The sequence below is a fragment of the Temnothorax nylanderi genome, unplaced genomic scaffold (assembly GCF_030848795.1).
Source record: "Temnothorax nylanderi isolate EJ_2023f unplaced genomic scaffold, tnyl_v1.0 TNYL_tig0570_pilon, whole genome shotgun sequence".
In the NCBI taxonomy this organism is placed as follows: domain Eukaryota; kingdom Metazoa; phylum Arthropoda; class Insecta; order Hymenoptera; family Formicidae; genus Temnothorax; species Temnothorax nylanderi.
The window spans coordinates 1-21,591 of NW_027249632.1; the positions used below are offsets into that span (position 1 = coordinate 1).

At 38.9% G+C, this 21,591-nt stretch overlaps 1 pseudogene; it reads left to right on the plus strand.

The window, feature by feature from the left end:
- The first annotated feature begins 3,149 nt into the window (after positions 1–3,149).
- On the plus strand, positions 3,150–6,686 carry LOC139784002 (uncharacterized; annotated as a pseudogene).
- Positions 6,687–21,591: the final 14,905 nt, after the last annotated feature.

The following is a 21,591-nucleotide window of genomic DNA, read 5'->3' on the forward strand; positions in this document are numbered from 1 at the left end:
CCACTCCGGTTCCTTCATCGCCATCTCATAGTTAGTCGGTTTCTCGTGTTCTGCCAAAACAAACTATGTAATCTGAGAAACGCTGAGGTAACACTCCTCTTTTGCGTCGATCCTGTCGATTCAACACAGGCTCCTGTTCTTCATGGTCGTCTGCAATTGAAGTATTGTTGAGATCATAAAAGACATCATCGTCCGATTCTTCTTCGAAAGTTTCCTCAGGATTTGCTTGTTCAACGACTTACAGGGTCAGCAGGTCTCGTTTCTATGAGTTCCACATTAGTTTCTTCAATCTCCTGTTCAGATACATCTTCCGATTCTTCTCGTTGCTCTGTTCCGTTTCCGAGTTCGATGAATCTCGCATCACGACTAATCGTTATCCTATCAGTTGTACGGTCCAGAAAACGACATCCCTTGTGTTCATCGGAATAGCCAACAAATACTAGCTTTTGCGATTTGGCATCCAGCTTAGATCGCTTCACATCTGGCAGGTGCACATATGCTTCACATCCGAATACTCGCAATCCTTCGTAGCTTGGTTTTCTGCCCGTCCACAGTTCATACGGGGTGTAATCAACAGCTCGAGACGGTAGTCGATTTTGCAGGTACGTTGCTGTCAGGATGGCTTCACCCCAATATTTCTTTGGCAAATCAGCATCCAGCAGCATACACTTCGCCATCTCAGTTAAGCTTCGATTTTTCCTCTCAGCTACTCCATTATGCTGCGGAGGAGTGTAAGGAGTTGTAAACTGCGCCTTTATTTCCTCGGACTCGTAGAGAAACGTCGTAATTCCTGACAAATATATTCACCGCCGCCATCGGATCGAATAACAGTAGGTTTGCGTCCGAACAAGTTCTCCGTCCAACGAACGTAATGCTTCACTTTACTGGTTGCTTCAGACTTCGCTTTCAGCAAATATACAGCTGTTAAAACGACTATAATCATCGATCATGGTCATGAAGTACTTATTACCTCCAGGCGTGGTAGTTGACATCGGTCCATAGAGATCGGTGTGGATTAATTCCAATGGCTGTTTTGTTTTTCGATCTGCCGACTTGGAAAAGGCATGCGAGCAAGCTTGCCCTTGAGGCAACATTCGCAAACGATACGATTGCCACAATCAGTAACGTTAAATCCGCTCGCTAAGTTCTTCGCAGCTATCGCCCGAATCACTTCCGGATCCCGGTGTCCAAATCTCGGTGCCACGTATGCTGACATCGTTCGTGATGATTACCGACAGCTTTCAGTGACTGGTTTGCTATCTTCAGTCGGTATAAATTTCCGAGTCTTTCGCCAACAGCTATTACATTTCCAGCCGCGTTCAGGATCCTGCAGTCAGATTCATCAAATTTTACAGAGAATCTTTTTCTGCCATTCGACTCACCGAAAGAAGTCCTCCCTCGAACTCAGGAACATACAAGACATCCTTCAAGGTTATTTTCACGGGCTTGCCATTGTCATTTACACCTATGACTATTCCGTCGCCGAAACCCGTCACCTTTGCTCGTTTTCCATCCGCCAATGACACGTCGGATACTCTCTCTGTGAATAATGAGAAAAAATGTTTATTATTTGTCATATGACATGTCGCACCGCTGTCGATAATCCAGTCGCCATTTCCACCGGCCAAGAAACCGTCTCGCTCGAATCTTGCACATGCTTCGCTTTTGTTTCTGCGTCCTTGGCGTCCTTGCCGTCCTGTTTCTTATTGGTAGAACTGCCTTCATTCTTCTTCGCCAAAAACTTTCGACAATTCTTGCGAAAATGTCCCGGTTTCTTGCAAAAAAACAAGTCTTCTCTGTCTTGCCTCCTTTTGCTTCGGATTTCATGGCTTTTTCGGTGTCTGTTGCACCGCCCTTTGCAACACGTTTCGAATGCTGATCCAGCAGCTTCGATTTGACAAAATCGAGCGTCAAATCATCTTCCGGTCGACTCTCCAGCGCTTGAATGAGGCTTTCGTATGAATCCGGCAGGCTAGCTAATATCATCGCTACTTTAAAAGGTTCGTCTAGAACCTGACCTGCATCGCCGAGCTGATCGAAAAGATCCTCTATTTCCATCAAGTGCTTGTCCAAGTTCCCGCTTTCTCCAAGCTCCACCCGGCACATCCTCTTCAGCAGCAGCACTCTCTTCGAAACCGTCGCTTTTTCATGGTAAGCTTTAAGAGCAGCCCACGTATCGCGTGCAGTCGTCGCTTTCTTAATTAAGGGCAACTGGCTCACCTCCAGGAACAATCCGATTGTAGAACGCGCCTTGCGATCTATTTTCTTCCAATCATTGTATGTAGGATCGGCCTCTTCCGGCTTCGGTTTCGTGAGAATATCCCACAGATCTTCTCGTTCTAGAAGCATCTGCATCAACTTCTTCCATGTTTGCCAGTTCGCACCGTTCAGTTTCGGGAAAGTAAAACGCAAGCTATCTGCCATCTTAACGTCTTTTGTAACGACGAAAATTCTAATCTCTCGCACTCACCGGCCCTGGGCCCATAACCTGTGGGCAGTGTCGAAGTGTAACAGGTATTTAGTACGGCGAGGTACGGGTTAGGATAGTTACACGAGAACGAAACAAAACAGTATATCTATCTTATACAGTACGAAACTTTATTGCGCACACGTTTACAATGTGTCACGGGCGAGATAAGGACGGAAGTGAAGAATGAACGTTAGTTACTTTAGAAAAGGAAAAAAATACGATAGCGCCCTCAGTTGGCGGTAACTAAAATAAAAAGGTGTCAGCACTGCCTCTAGTGTTTTGGAAGAGACAGCGCCACTCGTAGGTGCAACTCGTTGGCAGAGGGCGGTCATTATAAATCTCCCAACATAAAAGAGGCACGAGACATGATACCCGAGTTCGACGGAACCTCGAGTAAATTACAAGAATTTTGAGCGCCGCGTCATACGCAATAAAAAACATAAATCCCATAGAAGAAGGAACATTATTAGAAGCAATGTTATGTATGAAATTAAAAGGAAGAGCAATGATAGATTTCCAAACGCGAGAGATACGAGATTTCGCACAATTAAAGAAAGAGTTAGAAGTTTGTTATCTTAGTCGAAAAAGCACAACACACTTGCAATTAGAATTTAATACACTCAAGCAAAAATCCAGAGAAAGCGCAAGAGCATTCGGATTAAGAGCAGATAAATTAGCTATGGAATTATATGATTCCATGATAGAAGGAAGAAATCACACCATAGAAAGCAAGCAAACTATCTTAGAAACGATTCAACAACAGGCATTACAGAATTTCCAATTAGGATTGAGAGACGAGATCAAGTTACTTGTTTGAGCTCAGCATTTTGCAACCTTGCAAGAAGCGATTGCCGGAGCGAGCGCGGAAGAGAAGGTAAACGGACCGAGTAGAAATCCGCCGCGTTCCAAAAATACTTATGCGTACTCACCGCAACCGCGTGATAACCGACCGATAATCCAATGTCAAAAATGCGGAAAATACGGACATCACGGAAGAAAATGTCGTACAAGCAGATACGCGAACCGTTTTTCTTTGCCGAAACCGGAAGACATCCCGCGTAAATGCGATAGATAAATTGAACTTATGGACAAAAGTGTCTTTATCAATGAAGGTAAAATATATGTACTCTGTTAGTTTTAAATTATTCATTTAACCTTTCACGCTTTTTCGCTTTTATTTTCTATTTCAGGTTGAGAATGCAGTAATTCTGGAAGATAGAGCTATTGAGACAATAAATACCATTGTTGCTGCCGATGGTAGTCTTGTTGAAGAATTAATCGTTGCTGTACCTGAAGAACAAAAAGTTGATGAAGAATTACCAGTTAATGAGGAATTCCCTACTGATCCCCTGTCAATACAGATTGAGGAGGTATCACAGTCACAGCAAGTAAAACGTTGCAAGAAAAATTCTTTCAATGAAAACCGACAACATACTTGTGTTTCAAATGTAAGTCCTTATTAAGTATTGTCATTATTTAAAGTAATAAAAATTACAAGTTAAATATTGTTGTAGGATGTAAGGCTTTATCTTGAACGAACAAGTGATGGCAAGAGCTATTTGGTCTGTATAAAAATTAAGGTTTCGACAACGCTCTGAGATCTGATTTAGCAAAATACATAATAACTGCAGAGTTAGCTAGTGATCCGAACAAACGGTGAGTGTGGTGCAATAATCTGCTGTTCGAATTATTTCACATTTACTGTAATTAGTAATTACTAATTACTATGAATATAAACAAAATAATGATATACATTTCTTACAGAATTACTTCGGATGATTTCAAGCGACTTAGTCAACAAATCATAGAACTTTTTCCTACGGAAATTGTAGTAAGTTTTAAATATTTTTTATTATTTTTTAATTTTTTAATAGTAGACTTCTATGCTCTCTTTATTTATGCTACATTCTATTTTATTTGGAATAGGATACTTGGTACATTCCGAGAAGAAAGAAGACTACTGGGACTGATCGAGCAGTACAACCTAAAGGAAAGCTATACGATCAGTACACGAAATTAATTGGCAAACTTCAAAAAGCAGAGCTTCGGAGTGGCAATTTACAGGAAGAGAAGCAGGACGTGAATGACTCTCATGACTTTAATGGTATATTCATTTGATACTCATTTTATACTCATTGATACTATAACTACAGGATATTATATATGATGATATATTATGAATGACAGTTTTATTATATATATTATGATATTATGACCACACATAGGAGCGGGCTTTTCAGAAACACAGTTAGATAACCTACAGTGGTTACGGAGATGCCTGGAGCCACAGAATGAGGCCATTATAAAGTGGAAAGAGACTGCCTCCATAAGACTTTTGAAACTCAGAAGTACAGAATGCAGACAGAAAAAAGGCAAACACTTATTGGTGCAATTACTGACTACTTCAATGAATTTCGTATTTTGCGACAGCCTGGGGTTATATTTTGGTAAATTGCTAGGGTTAAAAATTTATTATTCTATTTTTAAATATTTGAAAATAATATTGTGTTTGTCCAATTTCAGTTGGAACAAGATTTCAGCTACTTGTACCCTAATAATTCAATGCAACTTTTGTCCAATTGGGAGAAATTGTTCAAAGAATAAAAGGTCTTTAAAGACTAACATAAAATCCTCAACTCCTGAAGGTAATACATTAAAAAATTTTAGCTTGTCTCCCTCTTTTCAATAGAAACTCTTTCCAAGGTCTACTTACTTTCAGAGGAAACTGTGGAGGTGTTGCTAGACAATCCCAACACTTTTCTCTTCCAAAAAATGTTGGAAAGTGGCGTCCTACGGCTGCAGATTTAAGTGCTGGTTTCCTGCTGCATATCAAGGTAATAGATATTTCTGTCTTTGGAGATGTTAAACTTCAAAACTTTATCGAAAAAAAAATATCTACAGGGTGTCCGTCCATAAATGTCCGGGTAAATATCTTGCAACTGGTCGAAGTTACAAGAAAGTTAAGAAGAGAATTTGCATGGTCTGATTTTGAGAGATTTTAGTGCGTAGATTAAAATAGCCTATCCTGTATATATAGTGTGTGTGAGACTTTTCTCTGTAATGTTACGTCGTATTAGTTGCACAGATTTAAAAATGCTTTTAAGGGGATCCTGCAGTGACAGGCGAACTTCCTCGCTGTCGATAATGTCAACCTTTCTAATTTTGTTTTCCCTATATCTGTCTTTGTCTAACGAAATGACATCTGTCCTTGTATGATTGCTCGCCATCTCTCGCAAGATTCGGCAACTACTGTTGCTGCTCTTCTTGTCATTCTGCATCCGTATTTGCATTACTAAAATAATTTTTCGATGGATCTTTTTTGTACGCATTGAATCTTACTTCTACTTGCACGATATTATTCCTACATGTTTTCCCAAGGGCAGATGATAAACATTATGTATGTATAAACTGCAGAATTTTTGTTTTAAGCAAATATTGTCGTCAGGTGACAGCTGTATGTGCCCAAATAAGTAATATTTTTAATTTTTGGGGTTTTTGATATAAAATCGCGTTGTTACCCTAGATTTTTGTGCGGACTTTAATTCTGTAAAAGATTTTGCAATTCTATAAAGCCAATTAAAAGATCCATCGAAAAACGATAATGTCGGTAAATCATACGGCTGCAGGATCCCCTTAAACAATAAAAGTACGTGCGAAATTAAAGTAGAGTATTATCTATATCAGATGAAAACGATACAAAAATCGATATTGTAATTTTTTTCGGATTGGATACATCAGATATTTCACATCAGAATTCAGCAGTCATTTCAGCATCCTCTTAAAACATATTAATAATATTGCAAGAGAAAAGAGAAGGTGATGTGAAAATACTTCTAGAAAAATGTTTTTGTCAAATTTAAACTGGTTTTTTAGGCTTTACGAGACTTGGAAGTGCAAGTGGAACGCATGAGGCAGAAGCTATTTGCTGCTAAGAAGCAACTTCAGCCGTTCCCTGTCATCATTGGTGAAAATACAGCAAACATAACAGAATCGTATGTTTATATCGACAATTTCCGTATAAGGTAGAGAGCCCTTTACGTGCAATAGATGTGTGTTTCAAAGCGTATCAGGCTTTGCATGCATCCTATCCCTTTCAGAGTAGTCAGCCATGGCTTTTTCTTCAGCAGGCTATTTATCAATTGAAACTCAATGGGATAAACATGTACCAAGTGTAGCAACATTGGTGAATGAATATTTACAGTTAACAGATAATTAAATTACTTTAGTTTTGAGTTGGGAATAATTTTGTTTTGCATTGAACTTAATTAATTTTTAGATATTTTTGAATGTTCGAAAATAAAATATTACAATGATAAAGTGTGTAGGGCAAAATTGTAATTTAACTTTGACCTCTGTCAATGCTCTACATTTGCATTTAAGTACTGCTCATAAATTGATGAGATTACCGAATATAAGTGTCAAGTACCCCAATAAATGTTTATCAGATTATAATTCATGGAGAAAATTCCGAAAACATCTTATATCCTATCATAAATTTCCAGCTAATTCTGTCCTTAAGAGTCGTATTCAAAGTGCTAAAAAAGTAATAGAGCTAACTTACGATCGTCAGACTCAGACTCTGAAGATGTTAATTTTTCTCCAGATTTTCTTCAGGATATATCGGTCTCAAAAGAATCTATTAATGACAACTTCACAACTACTTGCTACGTTACATTGCGAAATTGTATGCAGATCCAACTTTGCCCCGAAACCATGTTCAAATTGTAATGGATGATACAGCTGCCTTGTTTTCTAGTATTATATCATCTCTGAAGCCTGCTATAAGTGTTATGTGTAATGAAACAGAATCTATTGAGAAGATAGTATCGAATATTTTCGATTTATTTGATACAGTTCTTAAATTATTCACGAATTTCAATTCTGAGTATAAGCGTATAAAAATTTTACAGGCAACAGATCATTTTATTAAGCCTCAACCATATATTGTTGAAAATGTTGTAAGTGAAAAAAGAGTTGATAGCCGAATTATTAACCCATTGGCTGTGTAAGAGAATTTTACTATTTGGGCCAAAAGTGTGTTGAAAAAAAAGTTCATCGGATTATTATGAAACTTGATACCCTTATGTTTTTTGGGTCTCTGAATCCGAATATGATGTCAGATTTATAAAATTCAAAATGGCGGGTTCAATATGGCGGATAAAAATTACAAAAAATGGTCTGATTTTCATGAAATTTGGTACCCTTATGTTTTTTGGGTCTCTGAATCCGAATATGATGTCAGATTTTCAAAATTCAAAATGGCGGATCCAATATGGCGGATCAAAATTACAAAAAATAGACGGAATTTTATTATTATTATTTTGAAGTTATTTAGATCTCTAAATCTAAATTTAACATTATAATTAATATATTCAAAATGGTTAATAAGAAAGAAATTTTACCATTTTGGATCCGCCGATTCCACATTTGAATGTAATGTGATTATACTGTCAAAATAAATCAATAAGTACATTGTGACCGTACGGAGGGGTGATGCTTACATTTACCAGTGATTCTAGTGTCACCGACACGGTCGCCACTCGATTTTTTCCCTTAGAAACCGAGAAAGGATTCGTGACTCTAATTACGGATTTACTCAATTTACTCCCCTTAGCTGACTCCCCTTCTCTATCGTCTCGGATTACCCAGGGTGTCGCCGGATCTTCATCCACCGTCGCTGGACCACGCTTCTCGGACCCTTCTGGACCCTGGCTGTGCACCGCCGTCCTCGCCCTCGGATCGCTGCAGCGTCCACGTAGTGTCTCCCCGGACAGACGTAGGCTCTTTCACGAATATCGATCGGGATCAGGTAAGTACGTTGGGAAGGTAAGGATACCGCACACGTTTGAATATTAATTTATACTCTCAATTAGTGATAGGTAAAATATAATATATTTCCCTTTTGTTTCAGGTTTACAAGCTGCTCGCTTAAGTAAAGTTATGACTAGGTTTAACGCGACTACCGCGGGATATTCGCCTCCGAATACAATCTACCGTCGAAGTCGGCAGTTCCTTTCTATCGCGCTCGGAGAACGAGTTCCCCTTGCGTTCGGATAACGAATTCCTCGATTCACGGGCTGTCCTCCCTTATATAGGTTGTCAGCGGCGCTCCCACTCCGTCCGAGTTACGCCCCAGCGACCAATGGGCTTTGCTCACGCAGGTGTCGAAGGCTTCCGCATTCCGCAATTTATTATTCGTACTCGCCATATGTTCGCACAAATAAAGTCGTAAATCAATCACCCGTGACATATTTACTTCAACGTACAACATTCCTTCTCGTACCTTCGATGGTTGCTACGCGCGATTCTATCACCTTCGATCGAATCTTGTTGCTATGCGAGACTCTGGTCCCTTTATTACGATTATCGCATGTCCTACCTTTATCTATGTTTGCCGTATTTAACCGGCTACTCCACACGCTGGGTTCAGGGTTTCGCATGTACACACGTTCCCATTTATACCGCTCGCCATACGTCCGCATGCCCTACGCCCGAGGCATGATACGCTGACGTCTCGTTCTCGTGGTCCGCGTTTTGGGGTTTGCGCCTCCCCCTCGTCGGTGTCGTTGCGCCGGCCACCCGTTCGTGTCCCCATTGTCGCGCTCCGGTCATGGTTAGCGCGATCTGTCGCTTAGTTTGCCGTATCGCGTGGCCGCGCCTCAGTGGCCTCCACCACTCGCGAACCGCGCGTGCGCCACTATCGTGGCTGCTGTCGCCGATCCGATCGGTCTCCCCTGAGGCGGTTTTGTCACCCTGATGCTCGGTCGATGGCTCTTTGCTTCGTTTTCGTGACCGCGCCTCCGTGGTATGCGCCGCTCGCACGGTACGCGTTCGATTTGGAATTTCCGCGTATAGTCCACCGTTGTGGAGTGATTTGAACATGTCTATGTGGCAAGTTTTTATTTATCGCCAGTACTTTTCCCAAGCCGCTGACCATCGCTAGTTTGGTCATCGTTCCGTAATGTATGTGTTCGATTTGTCTTTGTGATCCACGCGTGATAGATCACGAACCATTACGACTGGATTCGGATAAACTTATTGAATACCATGATGGTAGATATAAAATAAACGAACGAAAATAACATTTTTTTGGTCTAATATTACTTTAATCATATTATTTTTTAGGGGTTTCACCCCGTAACTAAGAATCTGTACGCGCTTAATCTTTGATTAACTTCGCTCAACCAAATTTGTATTTTTATATCCATTTCATTTCGTTGCGGGATCTATGCTCTCCGCTGTTACCATGGATGGTAACGCCGTACCCTATTTACCATGAGTGGTCCACCAAGCTATGCGCCATTCTCGCGCCGGTAATTTAACTTTTAAATGCGGACCGTTATTTGCCCACTTGATAACTAAACTTTGTAATCTAATTATACTAGATTTTATTTATTCGGGTTAATCAAAATAAAACAATGATTCATCTTTAATTCATCAAAACAAAGCAAACCAAAACCGAAACTTAAAGGCACGAAATGTCAACTGAAAACTTTACCTGTATCGGTAGTGTAAGAAACTGATTTATCGGCGCACTAATATTCCGGATGGAACGAACTTAATGAACACTTAATTCTAACGCACTTATATACTATTGAACGTATTTACATTTGTGCCTCCGCTCAGACCTTACTCCGGTCGTTTCGTCAACCGGTAGATGTCTTGTAACGCCCCCTTTAATCTGGGCGATATCTTTACCTGGTCCTCCTCGCGATCATCTTCTTTCCTCCCCTTTATCGCGAGAGGCTCGTCAAGTACACTTACATTCCGGATTTCCGGCTTCTTCTTCTTCGCGGCTGGGCTCGTGAGTCGCGAGTCGGCTGACGGCTTCAACATCCTGACACTAGAGCTCCCATAATGGTTTTTGTTTTTGAAGCGCCATATTGCATCCGCCATTTTTTAATTTTGATGTCATATTCGGATTCAGAGACCCAAAAAACATAAGGGTACCAAATTTCATGAAAATCAGACTTTTTTGTAATTTTGATCCGCCATATTGAATCCGCCATTTTGAATTTTGAAAATCTGACTTCATATTCGGATTCAGAGACCCAAAAAACATAAGGGTACCAAATTTCATGAAAATCAAATCTTTTTTTATAATTTTGATCCGCCATATTGGATCCGCCATTTTGAATTTTGTACATCTGACTTCGGATTCGTAATCAGCGACCCCAGAAACCCCCGAGTAACAAGTTTCAAGCAAATTCAGAAAGTTTTACTTTGTTTTTTCTACGTTGCGGCTATAGCCGTCATACACACTCTTGGCCACTTTTGTTTTTGCGGCTATAGCCGTCATACACAGTCAACGGGTTAAAGACATTGTACCCATACATGGTCAGTTCCTACCTCTTCGTACAATTTTGAAAGCTTTCTTTAGCCTTCCAGGAGTGTTTGACATCATTTATAATTACATGGTATATCTAATGGAAGAGACAGCTGTATTATCTAACTTTGTTCAGGGTAAATTGTGGAGAAAAAAGGAACCAGATTATTTTTCTGACAAAATTGTTTTCCCTCTTTTCGTTTATTATGATGACTTTGAAGTAAATAATCCTTTGGGGAGTCATAAAGCGATTCAAAAGCTAGACGGAACTTATGTTACTATTCCGTGTATTCCACCAGAATACCGTTCTACATTGAATGAAATTTTTGTTACTTTATTGTTCCATGCATCTGATAGAGCCCATTTTAAAAATGAAGCTATGTTTCGCACATTAGTAGATGAAATCAATTTTCTTCAGGACTATGGTATTGTTTTACATTTGCCACAGGGTGATCAAAAGGTATACTTTGCTCTTGGTTTATTAACTGGAGACAATCTTGGACTTAATACAATATTAGGCTATTCAATGGGTTTTAATGCCACTTATTATTGTCGTTTTTGCACTACCCGAAAGGAAGATTGTGAAAAAGATTGCTTTATACGAAAAGAAAATTTGAGAAGGAGAGAAAAGTACTTAAACGATATCCATGATGGTCTATCCAACTCTGGTTTAAATGAATATTCAATTTGGAATGAAGTTAAAGGGTTTCATGTTTATGAAAACTTTGCTTTAGATCCTTTGTTACATGAGATGGCAGAAGGTTGTCTGCGATATGGAATGGGCCATTTATTATATCATTTAATGTTCAATGAGAAACACTTTGTAATTCAAGAGCTTAATGAAAGAATGAAAGTTTTGATTATTATAAAACAGATTTTCGAACAGGCCGCCACTTGTAAGAGAGGAGGAAGTGAGAAATAAACATTTAAGTATGTCAGGTACTGAAATGATAAATTTTTTTTTTAACGTTCGGTTTTTTAGTTGGAGACTTTGTGCCGTGTGATAATAAATTCTGGCATTTTTATATTGTTTTACGCCAAATATTTGATATTGTTGCTGCCACTAACATTCAGACTGAAATATCGATATTGTTGGAGCAGCTCATTTTGAACATCATAAATTGTACCAAAAACTCTTTAAAGATAAACTAAAACCTAAGCATAATATTATGCTACACTTTCCTATAATGCTTGAAATGTCAGGACCATTAGCTTTATTTAGCACAATGAGGCAAGAATCTAAGAACAGGCTTAACAAGATTCGTGCTAATGCCACATACTCAAGAAGAAACATTACTTTTACATTAGCGTTCAAAGAATCTCTGCAAATGTGTTATAGATTAGTAAGTCAACTAGGATTTACTCGGGAATTTGAAATGGGGCCAGGGAACATATTAGACGAATTGCCTAAAAACGAAAATTTAGATTATTCGTCCATCTCTGTTGATTTTAGAGCAACTTGCATAGAAGTTCCATGGATTGATTATAAGGGAACAAAATACAAAATTGGTACATATGTTGTTCTTGGTTCAGATAATTTTGAATTGCCTATCTTTGGTGAGATTCAAAGGATATATTGCACGGAGGGCTTTAAGGTTTGCCTTGTGTGCTTTATTTTTAAAACAATTGGCTTTGATGAACATATGCATGCATATGAAGTTCAAATGAGTGCTAAAATTTCTTATATCAACATTGATGATTTATTTGATCACATTCCAGCTATTTCAGTCAGAATGAATGATGGCAAATACTTTATTTCTACAAGGCATGCATTGTGAGTATGTACTGACAAATATGTTAATGTTTTATCATAAAATTACCTTAATTTAGAATATGCGGTGTAAATGCATTCGAAAATAAATTAATGTCATTTGAAAATAATTTGTCTATTTTTTGCTGTTTGTTCTTAAATAAAACTGGCCATCAACCGATTAAAGCATTTTGGTGTTGCCTTCAATCTTGTGCATATTGTTATCATCTTATCTGAATGTATTATATACAAATCATCTGCACGGAAAAAATTGTTGTAATATTTTTAGGTGTTCATATATTATAACTTTTTTCCGTGCAGATGGTTTGCGCAATCAGATAAGATGGTCGTAACAATATGAACAGGATGGCCACCATGCAGGAGTAAGTTGACTGGAGCAACCAACTAGTAGGCCATCGCGCGGGAGTTATTGGTTAGGGAGTAGCCAATCAGCAAGCCCCTGTAAAGTAGGCAATTGGTTGGAGCAGCAAAGTCACGTATTAACTCCAGCCAAGCTTATAGTAGCATTGAAAATTGGTTGCTGCAGCCGACTGAAATGCTATGCCATATTTGACCATTGAAATTGGCTGACGCAGCCAATTCTAGGCTACTGCAGCCAATCTTTTCTTTCAGTGTAGTGACTACCGACGCTTCAGATTACGCAATCGGAGCCATACTGTCACAAGAAAAGATATCTAAAGCCGAGCAAAATTATAATACTACTGAGAAAGAATTACTAGCGATAGTATGGGCGGTGAAACACTTTTGACCATACGTTTATGGAACAAAATTTACAATAGTGACAGACCATAAATCATTAGTTTGGCTATTCAACGTAAAAGATCCCGGATCGCGATTAATGCGATAGAGATTAAAATTAGAAGAATACGATTATACTATTATACATAAGGCCGGTCAAGCGAATAGAAATGCTGACGCGCTGAGTCGACACGTGCCGACAGATATCAATAAGATAGAGAAGGATGAGAACAACGACCAGGACATCGAAAGAAGATACACCGAGGAAGAGAAGCAACGTATACTTTACGAATACCATGATGCACCTGTAGGAGGACATCAGGGAGTGGAACGCACCATAAATCGAATAAGATTGACGCATAATTGGCGAGGATTAACACGAGACGTCGAAAATTATATTGCCAAATGCGAACTATGTCAGAAGAATAAGTTATCGCGAAAAAGTAAAGCACCATTAATAATTACAGACACCGCGGATAAACCGTTTGAAAAATGTGCTCTAGATATCGTAGGACCTTTGACAATGACCGAAAACGGAAATAAATATATCCTCACGTTCCAGGATAATTTATCAAAATTCAGTAAAGCGATACCCGTACCTAATCAAGAAGCGAATACGATCGCGAAAGAATTCGTGACGAAAATAATATTTGAATACGGTATTCCAGAAAAGGTTTTGAAGGACCGAGGAACGAATTTTCTTAGCGAAATATTTAAAAGTAATAAATACAGAACAAGCTCGTATGTATTGTGACGTTGCAGTTTCGCTGCGTCGTGGCAGCGCCCCGCCATCCACCGTCACAAGGCGCGGGTTTTCGGTAAATAATTATTCGCTTCGCGCCCGAGGACGGTCCCAAGAGTCGATGCGAGATCTCCAGGGGCATAATTAAGCGCGTTTGCATGTTCTGATCCTTTTTATTTTCTTTTGTACTATTGCGTGGCGCCTCACCGAGCTGAGACCGGAGTTCCTGAGGACATGCAGCGGATCGCGAAATGCGGAGTCGACCGAGAGGATCGAAACGATAGATCGATCGACGAGGGCGGACCGCGGCGAGACTCGCGGGCCGACAAGCACAAGGGAGCGCAGGAGGACACGCGCGCGGCGCGTGACACAGCGGCGGACGGACCCATAGAAGCGGACCCCCGGGACGCCGGGGCAGAATGAACTTCACCTGTCTTCCTCATCTGCAGACCGGACTCCGGGATGGGTGGCCCCATTCCCGGACCGAAACGGAGGGAGCACGGAGACATTAGCGTCTCGTCCACTGCCGGGAAAAATCCCGGCGAAATCACCGCGCGAGCGAGGAAACTATTAAGCGTCCTGCGGGAGCCGTGATTGACGGCCCTGCACAAGAATACGTCGCGAGCCTGCGAGCTCACCCCTAATTGGTCCGCGCTATAGCGTCGCAGGGCCGCGTACGCCCGGAGTGGGGCGCGCTATCGATTCCGCCATCGAGCGAATTTTCGGGAGCACTCTCGGATCGTCCTCCAGTGAGATAAGTCGTTTAACGTGGCACAGTACGCCCGGCCTTTCGAGCCCTTGTTCTGACAACGACGATCGGCCCGACCTTTGGCGGCAACATACCCTCGGGAGGAGGCAGATCACTGGTGAGGTTGCCTCGCGTAATATTCCGTATGTAAAGCCACGACACCGCCCTCCGGGCCGCGCTTTCGCTCAAGAATAACTTCGGTAATTAGCGTATTGGCTGATAAGGCGTTGATATGGCGATCGATAGCGAAAGCGAGGGGCGCCGGACTGGTTTCGTGGCCATGGGATCGCGACCGAACTTACAAACCCTTGGAGATCGCGGTAGACGTGTCCAAAACGGATGTCGAGATCGCGAATTCGCCATGTCTCGCGACCTTTGCGTTCGCGACCGCGTGTTTCATTGTGCGTCGTAATTCGTACGGTCGGGACTTAAATTCCGCACGCGGCATTACTTGCGTTATTAATTGTGTTGGACTATTACTCGCGTTCGGTTGCTCCTTGCGTTGGGATAATTGCGTTGAAATATGATTCGCGTTGGATTTCTTGCGTTCGGTTGATTCTCGCGTTAGGATACGATTCGCGTTAGAATAGCATTTGCGTTTATTATTGTATTTCATTGTTACTCGCGGTAACTTCGTATTTTCGCGTTAGTTATAGTATTTTGCGTTATGTCGAGGGCCTCTGCCCATCATTCTTCGCGTTACAATATCGCTGGCAATAGCGTGTTGCGTTTGGACGATGTTTGCGCTGCGATTATTACTTGCGCTGGATTAAGAATTTGGCGACAGAATCCCCGCGTGGCTTTGGACGTGGCGTTCACGCGCTCCGAGCGTGACACACCAGGATTTCGCGATCTTTCGCGCTCAACCGTACTTTCTATTGATATTATTTCGCGTTTACTTCAATTATTGCGTATTCGGCTGTGTCGTTTTGCCGATATTCTATGTTAGTTGTAAGTTTAATTTTCTACTATTATCCTCTGATTTGATAACGGCGCATTCCGCGCGTCTACTGTAAATTAACGTAATATTCCGTTCATTTCTTACCTCCGCGTGACGATTATTGTTTGTTTCATTTCTGACATCCGCGTGATCATTTGCTTATTTAATTATGGTAACAAGAAAAGCCGAATTGGCAGTGACTCTCTCACCGGAGAAATTCCTCCGAATAAACGTTATTCATTTGTTAATTGCCTGAGTTAGTGATTTAGGCGTCGCTGAATACCGCGCTGCCCTTCATCAACCCCGCCCATAACCGTTAGGTCGAGCTGGCCGATCTCTCGCACACCGGATTCCTTGCGTTTTGCGTTTCTTTCGGGTTTAGCGTACTTAGTGGACGCGTGTCTACGCGTCTGGCGCCCAACATTAAGAATTTTCGTGTCGAGTTGCCGGACTGTGCGAGGAATCGTCGGAGAGGCCCACCACCCTTCTCTCCTTCCCCCTTTTGATCCGTCGCACGCCCCGGGTACGACCGGGAGTGAAAAAGACGTGACAGTATATAACAAATATCAAGGTTGAATTGTTGCAATTTGGAAACAATTTCTGCCTCCCGAATAGTTTAAACAAAAGGAAGAACATACATGAGTTTATTAAGGATATAGAAGGGAACACGAAACGTCACAATATTGACGATCTCCCATGAATAAGAAATGCAGTCATTCCACAGTTACATAATTATCTATATTCTAAACCAACCACAAACAACGTCAACATTAAGCTTCTAACTATGTACAAAATAACCCAAAAGTTTTGCAAAAACAATCCTGACATTATTTTTACACGTGCAGACAAAGGCAATATCACAATTGCTATGAACAAAGATCATTACATTCAAAAAACAGAAGACATGTTAAAAGATGAAAATACTTACACAATTGTAAATAAGAACCCTGCAAAACAAATTGAAAACAATTGCAACAATTTACTTAAAGTATGGTTCAACAAAGAGTACATTACAAAACAGGAATATTACAGAATGCGTTCTAGTGACGCAACATTACCTAAAGCGTATGCCCTTCCTAAAATTTACAAGCCTAATCATCCGTTTAGAATAATTGTTTCCTCGATTGATACAGCTTTATATTCCCTGGCCAGTTTTTTACAAAAAATTATTTCTGACAAAATACCAAAAACTAGAAGTTATGTGAATAATAGTTTTGATTTATATCCCAAGCAGCAGACAATGTTTTTTAAATGTTTTTTAAATATTTATTTTTCATTAATTATACATTGTACAATTCATTGTAAAAATAATATTTATTTAATGTTTATTAAATATTTATTTTACATTGATTATTTATTTAAAATAGTGATTTAGAGAAAATATTTATTTAACGTTTATTTGACGTTTATTTAATATTTCTTTTACATTAATAATTTATTTGCAATAATAATATAAAAAAATATTTATTTAATATTTATTTACTATTTATATTTAATATTTACTTCAAATATTATTTTATATTAATTATTTAATTGTAAGAGATGTTTCAATCGAATTTTTCTGTTGTCGTTTTGCTTTATAAATTATGTGCCGTTCCGTAAAAAATTTCCGCGTCATAGGACCCATAAGATTTTTTAACACTTTAAAGATATGTTGTAGACAAGTACAGGTAAGAAGGAAGCGTCAGAGTCAGAGGATCGTCACTTGTCCATTCGATCATCAAAGTCAAGCAACGTGAGCGCGGTACTCTACTCGGATGGGTGACCGGCTTAAGAAAGCAGTTTTTTCAGATGGACGCGCGGTTGTACGCACACCCAATATATAAAAAAACAGTTAGGAAAGCGGTTTTTAGGTCAAGAAAAAGAACGTTCTTCAAACATTTTTTTGTCGAAAAAGTTGTTAAAATAAGCGTTCTTAAACATTACAAAAATGTTTAATGTTAATAGAACATTTATTTAATGTTAAAAAAACATTTTTTAAGGTTAACAAACGTTTATTTAATATTAAAAACACATTTTTTTATGTTAAAAAAATGTTTTTTTACAATATTAAAATAAATATTTTTTTAATAAGAAAAAAAGGATCTATCCCATTAATTTAAACGTTTTTTAAATATTTTTTTTTCATTACTAAAAATGTTTTTAAAAACGTTTAAAAAATATTGTTTTGCTACTTGGGATGGTGCGCTCTCCGGTAAGAAAATTTCTAATTCAGATATACTTATATCTTTAGATGCGTCTTCACTATTTACGAATATTCCTCTGAGTCTTGCATTGGAGAGTATTAAAAAGAGGTGGTCACATATCAAAAAAGGTACCAACATACCAAAAAAAAGAATTTCTAATGGCCATAGAGTTCATACTGTCGTCCACATACTTTACTTTCAATAATGTGATATACAAGCAAACGTTTGGTACTCCCATGGGATCTCCGTTGTCCCCGATTATAGCCGACATTGTCATGCAAGATTTTGAGAAAACAATACTAGAATCGATTGACTTATTTACCTTTTTATTACCGTTATGTCGACGATATAATTTTACCGGTTCCACGGGACAAAGCGCAATACATCTTAGACAAATTCAACAACTATCACGAAAGACTTAAGTTTACCATTGAAGTTGAAAAGGATCGTATCTTAAGCTTTTTAGATTTGCAACTGCATATAATTAATGACTCTGTCGTCATAGATTGGTATCATAAGGATACTTTTTCAGGCAGATACTTATCATATTATTCGAACCATCCTGAGTGCCACACAATTGGCACGATATACGGGTTGGTCGATAGGGCCATACTATCATCCCACCCTATATTCCAGTCTAAGAATATAAAATTGGTTATTAATTTATAGAGAAGTAACGGTTATCCCTTGGATTTAATCTTTAAAAGAATTAACATAAGATTGAATACATTACTCAACGGTAAACTTAAGCAGAACATTAGCGACAACGCGCGTGATGTAGGTGAGACAGAAGATAATGATTCAGTTGAAAATAGAAGAAAGATCATTGTAATGCCGTTTATTAACAATATTTCAGAAAAAACAGCTCATCTTTTTGACAAAAAAGAACACATAATAGGGTATAGAGTTCTTAACAAATTGAACAAATTCATCAAAACACAAAAAGACGTCAATGCATTGTGTTCTAATAATAATGTTATCTATAAAACTAATTGTAAGGATTGTGATGCCTCTTATGTGGGGCAGACTAAACGACAACTATAAACAAGAATTAACGAACATAAAAACAATTATAAATTGGATCCATCTAGACATTCAGTTATCACGGAGCATATGTTAAGTTTGAATCATACGTTTAAGTGGAGCGATCCTGAAATTTTAGATTTCGAAACGAATTATTATAAGAGACTCATCTCTGAAATGATACACATAAAAGAACAAAAAAATGGCATCAATTCCAACAAAGATACGGAATTACTTGATGGTTCTTATTTTAGTATTTTAAGCGAACTCAGTAACAATCCATAGGGACTTATTTACTATTCAACTGACATCCTGTGTTGTTAGTCGATTGCGGTGTAGCGATAATGCTCAGTCACACATAGGATTCGAAACAGTACGGTACTTGTAAACATTACTTCTTGATTCCACATTCAGTACGTATAATCGTTAACAAATTCTCACACGTATTGTTTCTTACACGGTTTCACATTATGGTACTCATAAACATTATTAATTGATTCTACATTTATTTCCATTATCACAGTTCAGACGCATTTTTTACTTTCAACTGTTGACTCTTTATGGTGACGTGCAGACTTCGCTGACTTGACTCGATTCATTCCCATTGTCGACTGAGGAATAAATCATGGACCCTTTCCGACTTTTATGCAAGTGTTTCAAAAATGCGCCTTGATTCCGGGTTGTTCCGATGAACAATATCACGATGATCCTCGTTTACTCATCTTCGGACTAAAAAACCGTATTTATACAGCGATTGCGACTTTATAACATTGTCACCGTACTTATGTGGATGTGGAAATGTGTGGTTCTCGATTATTCGTTTAAATTATGTAATTTATTAGGCTGATGAAGGCACGGTGTTGCCGAAACGTCCCGTTTTAACATATTAATATACATTTTCAAATTGTTACCATCCTTGTTTGCTCGTTATTGGCCGTCAACCTTGATATTTGTTATTTAAAAGTACTTGTAAATTACTAAATATAGAAATAATTCAAACAACGGCATATCATCCCGAGAGCAATGGAGCGCTAGAACGCTCTCACAGAACATTGGCGGAATACTTGCGACATTACATTAACGCAAACCAGACGGATTGGGACGAATGGACGCCATACGCAATGTTCGCATATAATACGACGCCGCACACGGCGACCGGTTTTACGCCCTTTGAACTACTATAGGGGCACCGAGCGACACTACCTACCGCACTGTCGCAATCACCGAAACCGACGTATACTTACGATGATTACGCGCAGGAATTAAAAGAAAAATTAAGGGGATCCTAAACTGACCCAAATTACCGACAATTGCAGGGAGGGGTCTAACTTTGAGTAGACTGCACAGAACTTAAAAAATTTTATGTACAATTGAAATACGCACGAAAACACATCGCGCGAGTGTTGATTTCAAGACAAAAATCGAAAAAAAATTTAAAAATACATTTTTGAGCTGTCACCTACCGTAAACGTTTGCTTAATACAGGAGTTGTACAGTTTGTATGTACAAAATAAGATACACGCGCCATTCGTATAATGTGAACAAAGAATACCGCACATGAAAAACGAAGATTAATATCGTAACAAAAAAGTTTGACCCTTCGCTACGATTTTCGCGAATATATGTGCTTAGCAGAGATACAGAAAAATAAACAGAGCAGTAACCGTGTCAACAATAGGTGACAGATCTTGCGAGAGATGGCGCTGCATCTGTCCTCAGACGTAAGAGCCACCGCACAAGACTCTCGTATGATCACGTAGCGTAACGTAACGTGAGTCAACGCACAAGAAACGTATAATGCCGTAACGGCCGTAACCAATACGTTTCTTGTGCGTTGGTTCACGTTACGTTACGCTACGTGACCATACGAGAGTCTTGTGCGGTGGCTCTAATCTTTGACTTCTGATACCGACTTACGACTTACAATAATGCCGTAACGGCCGTAAACAATTACGACAATTCTTATGCGTAGGCTCTATATCGTACATTCACCGGGCTAAATTTCGTAGAAAGACAAGATAATTTAGACAAGTGCTTTGGTTGTGTGTGAGGAAGGAGAAAAGGATAAGAAAGTAAAAATAGTACAGAAATATATATTTCATGTTTATTTTATTATTTTGCAGCGTGTATGAAAAAATCATAATTTCAAAAATTATCATACAGAAATAATATAGTAATACCTTTAGAATAATATAGTAATACCCTTAGAATAATATAGTAATACCTTTAGAATCTCTTATGTATACTATACAATAAAAGAAAAAACAAATTATTCTTGTAAAAAAAATATAAAATAAGTACCAGCTACAATATACATAAGAGATTCTAAAGGTATTACTATTACATACAATAAAATTATGTCTTTTGTGTGTATGTGTGTGTAAATGAGTGTATTTAAAAATTTTATTTTAAAAAATACATGAAAGAAATAATATATAGTAATACCTTTAGAATCTCTTATATATACTATACAGTAAAAGAAAAATTAAAAATTAAAATATTTGTAGAAAAAATAAAACAAGTACCAGTAACTACCCAGATAGCACAGTGACGTCAAATAACTTCCGTCATAATGACGTCTCTAACGGGTTGGAGACGGGTCTCTAACCCGTTAGAGACGTCATTATGACGGAAGTTATTTGACGTC